Genomic DNA, 7,423 nt, shown 5'->3' with positions numbered 1-7,423 from the left:
AATAAACTTTATGGAAAACATAGAGCAAAGAAATGTTCCCAGCTCTGGAAAGTTCATTATGTCACCAGACCAATAGCAGCCTTCCTCAAGAAAATGTTTCTGCACTTTGGAGACCTCCTCAGCACAACACAGATGGGCTCAGACACGTATCTGCTGGACTGTGGCATGGAGGGGAGCAGCTGGAGCAAGGATACCTCACCACCACTGGTGCTGGTGGCAACCTTTGGCACCAAACCCCCCGTCCAGATGCCTCCATAGGTGGAGGGAGAACATCATAGCCATCACATCCTGCAGGTTGATGAGGGCTCACCATCCCCAGCAGCACGGCGCGGGAGCTGGAAAGCTCAGTTATGTGTCCAGGCCACTGCTTTGTTTGTTTTTGTGTAACTTCTTGAACTTATTAGGAGACTGGGGAAAGGAGCTGTTGTTTTGCTTTGGCTGTGAGGTCCTGGATGCTTCGCTTCCAGGCCTCCATCCCAGTGATCCCAGCAATGAGGACAGATTGAGGGAAGATTAAGTCAGTGCCTCAGGAAATTTATATTTGGGGCCTGGAAGAGAAGATTGTCTTCTCTGGAGAATAGAGAAAAGCATTAGTAATGCAAGTCAGAATATGTACGCATATGTGTATATATACACACACATACACAAACACTGCTTTTTACATGTCTATGTGGTTAAGTCTGTATCTGTTTATTCCTGTATTTCTCTATTTTAAGGTTCAGGTAGACAGAGATGATTGAGGAATCATCCTCCCACGCACACCCCGCTAGCTATAATGAGGGATAGCATCACTGTAATTAAGGATCGAGATTCAGTGCTTAACAGCCAGTTTTTCTAAGTGCTTCAAAAATCCACATGCTTACTCAGGATTTCTTAGAAACTGCTTGCCTTGAGGGATCCTGGGGAAGAATTGCAGTGCGGCCTCCTGTGTCTCTGGATAAGCATACTTATCTTAGACAGCACGCAGCAGCAGCATTGCACCCCTCTTGTGGGGGGTCCTGCACAGCTGCAGCCTGTATCTCCCCCCAGCCCTGCCCCACCGTATCCCTCCTTTAGGGCCCAGATGGTGGCTTATTCTCTCCGTTATACCTCTCTCTTTTAAAGCACTATTTTAACCTCTCTTCAGGTATTAACTGAACAACCAGTTGGGGGGTGGGCTCTAAGCCAAGGCAAAGGGAGAAACCGCCTTTCACCACAGGCTGCTCGCAGTGGCAAAACAGCCCTGGCACAGCTGGATCAGGCTGGTGCCACAGACACTGGGAGGTTCACTTACGGAGAGCAGCTGCTGCTTCCCAGGAACATGCAGAAATTGCCGTTGCAGGCTCTCCACAGGGCTCTGCCTCCCCTCTTTCCTTTCCCATGGCAGGAAAGGTTCAGCTTCTGGGCAACAAGGTAGTTTTGCCCATGCTGAGATGAATCTCAGGGTCCTGCATAGAGCCAGTGAGTCCAAGTGAGTTCAGTGATGGACTAAATCTCTTCTGAAGTACCACGCTGCAGGGAACAAATTCAGGTATCTCCACACCCAATAATTTAAGACCTATGTAGGTGTTTTAATATTAGAGAATCTGCCTGCATGACCCAGGGGCCGTTTTAGAGGCTACACTTTAAGACCAACATTTCTGATTCCAAAGCCCAAATTCTCAAATCTGACTCCGATTTTATGTGATTGGTATCCAGAGAAAGATCATTAAGCAGAGAGATGTTGTTTTAAAGCAGTTCAATAGAGCTTTGTGCTCTTTGTCCATTCCTGGACAATGGAAATGAATGTCATGTTAAAAAAAGCAAATCTTCTATCTGCAAGAACTCAGCCAAAAGCCATGAAGGAAAGGTTCACGGGAGACTTGTCAAACCTCAGAATATTGCAGTTTAGGGGAGCAGGAAAAATTGGACTCTAGGCCGAACTTACCACATGACCTTTCTTAGAGTGACTGTAATAAAAGTCAAATTATTTTTTAGGGAATATTTGAAAAAAGTGATTGGAAAGAAGACAAGAATAAACATCAGAAATATGTTTAACCTGAAGCACAGAGGTCTGGCAGGCTCTTCTCATTCTCACTAAAGAGAAAATCCCCAAATAAACATGGTGATGATGCCATCACATAATTCCCTTTTTACTCCTCTGCCACTTGGAGGCCAAAAGGGCTTTCTTTATGATCACAACAGGTTTTACCTTTTCTATCTGTCTTGTGGCTTTCTGAAGTTTGAATTTGGATGAATTTATTGTTACAGCAGACATGCACTAGTGCTCACCTCATATATCACTACTGAAACCAAGGCAGGGTACTACAAGCATAGCTCTAGAGGCTATGTCATTTTGGGAAGTGAGTAAAATTAGTGATTTCATGGAATTGATATTAAACTAGAGCAAAGTAATAAATTAAAATTCAGTTGTTAAGATTGAACTTAATCTATCAGGTGACAAGAACAGAAATATTAAAAATAGTTACACTCCTTGAGAGAAGGAAGGGAAAATCCTTGGGTTTTTTCTATACTCTTGAATGTCCATTTCAGAAGATCAATCCTTGTGCTTTCATTAACATGAACCTTCTTCTTTCCTTCATGCCATAAACTTCTATGCCTTGAGAGACATAGCTGCATTATCCATCCCAGCCATAGCTCTGTTTCTGCACACGAGAGACTTGCTGTGCTGCTTTGTGTTAAGTGCATCTGAAAGTTTATAGTCGCACAGGTACTGTTTCTAAAGCACAGTGCTAGACTTTTTGCCAACAAACAAGGCTTTCACTTTTGTTTGTTGTTAGCAGCTTCCTTGCGATAGGGTATACATTCAAATACATTGTAGCATTTCCAAATGCCTTTTGGGGAGTTTGATTGTATTTGTGGCTGCTTAGGAGATGAAGGCTCCTAGGATGGTTAAGATGAGAGAGAGTTCAGGATTTCTCCTTCGAGGAGCTGGGCTGAATACCGAGACACTGGAAATACAAAGGGAAGGAGGTATCCTGAAATAGTTTCAGATGGCAAAATCTATTTGTTAACAATAGGTATCTTCTCAAGAATGCCTTCGACCTGACACAAAGCTGAACCTTTAACCACTAAATTGAGTGAGCTGATTCAGGGCTAAAGGTGAAGCTGAGGCACTTCAGACCGGCACGGTTTGGGAAATTATCTAATTAGGACTTTTTAGCAGTGACGTCAAAAGCAGTTCCTGATTCCACAGCTGGTTTGTAACTGGCAAGGTTTTTGTGAAGGCTCACGAGGTCTGAAAGGTCAGCGAGTCCCTGAAAGCTGGTCTGTTCTCTTCCCTATTGTGGCCTGTGTCCCTCGATTCAAGACATCTGAGATGCCAGCAGCTACTAAAACAAACCACAAAAATAGTTTATTTATCTTTCTTTTTTTCCTAATGCGCAGCTAGGAAGAAATATTTCCAGACTATGGCAATTGTCAATTGTAAAAGAGGAAGTTCAAACATAATCAAAACCACTGGCGCATCCCAAATTCCCCAGGCCATGGCTGAATGGGGTTGCTCCTGGCCTCATAGGCTCACAGCATAGCATGAACCAACTATGGACTCATAGCACCAACCAGGACCCCCTTCACAATGACCCAGAGATGCCCACAGCTGGTGGAGACGTGCTACAGGGATCACACTTACCCCTGCTGTGGCTTTCAGGAATGAGTATGGGCAAATGATGACAATTTCCATGGGATTCTTCTGTCTCAGTTCTAACTCTCATGCCAGGTAGCAGCAACCTTGACAGTGTTATAGTCCATCCACCTTCCTCTGCTGGCTAGACACAAGCCCATAGAATTAACTGGCTTTTCAAAGCCTCTGTGCTGCACCTCTCTTGCACAGACCCATTATGTGGTGAAGGTCTCTATATCACAGCATCTCACCATCAACACAGGTTTTTCCAGTCTCTGCCGAGAGGAGAAAACAGCAGCTAACAACGATTTGTCCAACGATTTGTTGTTCACAGCCTTGGGGTTTATAAAGCATGGCTCCATCAGGAGACCTCAAAAAATAGGTATGTGACAACTCATCACTGGACAGGCTGTAATAGGAAGTGCCATCTGAGTAGCTATTTGAAGACCTAAAGAGCTGAGGGACCATGACCACCCCAGAAGAGGAGAATGGCCTGCCAGAGCGGCCTTTAGCCTAAAATCTTTGGATAGAAAATGAAGATTGTTTTTAGGAATTTAGTTTTCCCTTCTCTGTCTTATCCTGTTTCCTGTGTTTTATCTCCTCCCTCCACGTGTCTCTTTTTGTTGTGCCTTTGCTGCATTAGAGGCAAACATTGAGTAAATGTTCCTTTGTGACTTCTCTGTTCTTTGTCTGTTTAACAGGCCCTGGAATCTCCGGGTAGCATGCAGTCTGCTCCCCATGACTAACAGAATTTGGAAGGAACAACATGCCATCTCAAATGACTTTTTCCACTATAGAAATCACTGTATCTGTAACCCTGGAAGACAAAAACAGGCAACCTGAGTATCCTTCTAAGGCCAGACCAAGAGTTCAGTGAAGTCAGTTTTTATTAAGGGTGCAAATTTCTCCCTGAAATTCAGCCAATTGAGTGAAGAGACATAAAAGACTGTGGATTAGTGTACAACAAAATAAAGGCACGGAGACCCTCAGCCTGCCCCAGTCCCTAGTGATGTGCACACACGCATAGAGCAGCCATGGGGCTAGGATAGAGCAGAGATACTGAAGGAGCAGAGCAATGTCTGTGCCATGTCTCCTTTGGGCTGGTGTGCCAGGCTACTTCCAGCTTCTGTCTCTGCAAACACATGCTCCTGATCCTGTTACTCAAACACCATTCACAAGAGTGATAAAATCATACTAGTGACTATCACCTTTAGGAATAACAGCCAATAAACCCTGTATTTTATCGTGTCGGTTTGCTCTGTGGGTGGGAATTTGGCTTCTGGGACAATCAGCAGGGATCCTTTGGCCGGTGCTTAGTTAGACAATAAGCAAATGAATTATCTGCTCCAATTCTGCAAGATGAAAAATTCAGAGTTTAGAAACAGGAAAAAATCATGAAGGTAGATAAAGAAAAAAAACAAAGCTGAAGGAAACATTTTCCGAACAGATTCCTGCAGTGCAGCAATGGCCAGTACACAAAGCATCCTTCTAGGTGGATCTTTCTTGGCCTTTGTACTCTGGTGTTTGCTCTGGCTGCTCTAGTTTAGGTGATAGAGTGGGGAAACACCTAAGGCTGAGCTGTATGACATTGCCATAGGCAGAACTGCAGATATTTATTCAGATGAAGATTTTTCTTATATGTTGACTTGCAAGGAATTCCAAAAGCGTAGTGAGCTTCTTCTAAACTTCTGGGCCTCAACCATCAGCCTGCTGTTTCTCCATCTTAAACAAGCAGCCATCAAGCCAAAGTTGTATGTGTACATGTATGGGGGAAGCTGAAGATACACTAACATCATTCACCACAGGTTAGATTGAACTTAGTTCAGGCCCACTTTTGAAGGAGCTGAACATCCTTAATTTCCAGTTGACAGCACTGGCCAGCCAACAATACAGAGCCCATAGTGCATCAGAAGATGCTACCCCATGTCAGGTAGAGCTGTTTGGCCTTACGGTTGAGCACTGCCTAGCAAGTATGAGATACAGATAAGGAAACAGAAAAAGCTGCAAGTGGGACTCTATGGGTACGCGTGGGAGATGGGAAGTGACAAACCGATTGTCTTCATGTTCAGAGATCTCTTTCTTCAAGGGCACTTAGAGAAGTTGCTGAACCTTCTACTGGAGATTTTATTGTCACTACTGGGAAGCCAATTCTCAGCAGTTATTGCAGTCAAGGATGTGTTTCAGAGTGTTCTCTGGGTAAGAAACTCAACCAAGATTATAAATGCTGTTTAAGAATATTAGCAGAACATCACCTGGCCCTCATTAATTTGGGGTGAAGATCTCTCTGGATTCCTACAGTGGAAAGGAGAGAGAAGTATTGCTGAAATTCATCCACTCTCATTCACACGACAGTGCACTGTAGTTCTGCATTTCAGGAGGCATTTTCAGCCCCTTTAGATAGGGAACCCCAATTCCCCAGGCAAACTGGGGATGTATCTTCCATTAAGGACCCCAGAGAAAGGCAGGATAAATGCCATGCTCAAATCCAATCTCCTTCTTTTCCAAAGAAAACAGCTCTGTGACAGCTCAGACAACAGTTGAAGAGATATGCATGCATGTATATGCAGATGTACATATACATAGTTCCATAACAACACTCTCACCAGTCCAGTCACACTTGTCACAATATGTACCCAATTCCCAGTCAAACTGGGGAAAAAAAATATCTAGCTATCTTAGATGATTTGGTGACAGGCTTTGCTCAGGGCAGCCTCATTCCAGCAAGATTCATGCTGTCAGATAATGCTCTTGCTGTTCCTAGGCTACAGTGTTTCTCCTGCATGCAGTATTCTCATTAACCAGAAAGTCTTCAAGCAAAATGCTCTTCCTCAAGAAGATCTTCACTTTGAGGAACTAATCATACTGGGTAAAAGAGAGTGTGAAGACTGGAGAAAACTGGTTTACATCTCCCTTTCATTCCCTTTCATTTCTCTCCTTTCTTTTCTTCCCCCAGAAGGCAACACTCCCACTTACCAACCCTAAAGCAATTAAGCTGGAGCAAGATAGTAGTGTGCAGAGGGTGATTTGAGACAACCCTTTTATATCAATTTCAGTTTCTGCTGGGCATTCTTCTGACATTTCAAAAGACTGTGATCCTAATGAAAACCACACAAGCTCTCAAAATTAACTCCTTTTGTAGAAATGCAAAAGGATAGAGAAGAAATGGAAAGGAAAAGGGGAAGAGGAAGGGAAAGTAAATTCTTTTCATGTTGTATTGGTGCATACAAGAACCATATTGTCTATCAAGCCATGCTCTGCCAGATAAGCCAAAAAATTATATAGTTATTACAGAGCAGAAAAGCTACAGATATTTCTTCCTCAACAATTTTTGTCTCAAGAAAACAAAATAAAATACGTTTGGCATTATTAGTGTAAAGTGTAAGGAATAGACCTGTCCAAAAAAAAAAAAAAAAAAAAAAAGATACAAAACTATGCTATTGTAGCATTTCTTGGCTCATTTGTAAGTTGAGGGTTCCTCAGTAATCTGTGGTCATAAAGCACAAATAAAATGAATATCCAAAGCAGGAAGTTTCATCTGTCACTAGATTTCCTCTGTTAGAGCTGTGTGAGATCCCTGTGAGTCCATCAAAAGGATGACAGCTCTGTGCCTCCCATTTCAGCAACCCCAGCTGGACAGATGCCAGCCTATCCAATGGAATTGGGTTGGCAATCCACTTGGGCACATGTCTTCCTTAATGCAAGCGAACATCTTCTTCCACCCTATGTTCCCCAAAAGTTTTAAAATTTCACTCCTGAAACTTGCTACTTGCTAGAGTAGTGGGGCTGTATTCTGGGCACTGGAAATTTGGTGCTTGATGCCTT

The sequence above is a fragment of the Phasianus colchicus genome, chromosome 5 (genome assembly GCF_987193195.1).
Source record: "Phasianus colchicus chromosome 5, bPhaCol1.hap1.1, whole genome shotgun sequence".
NCBI lineage: Eukaryota > Metazoa > Chordata > Aves > Galliformes > Phasianidae > Phasianus > Phasianus colchicus.
The sequence above is the reverse complement of the archived record's forward strand: the minus strand, read 5'-3'. Positions refer to the sequence as shown.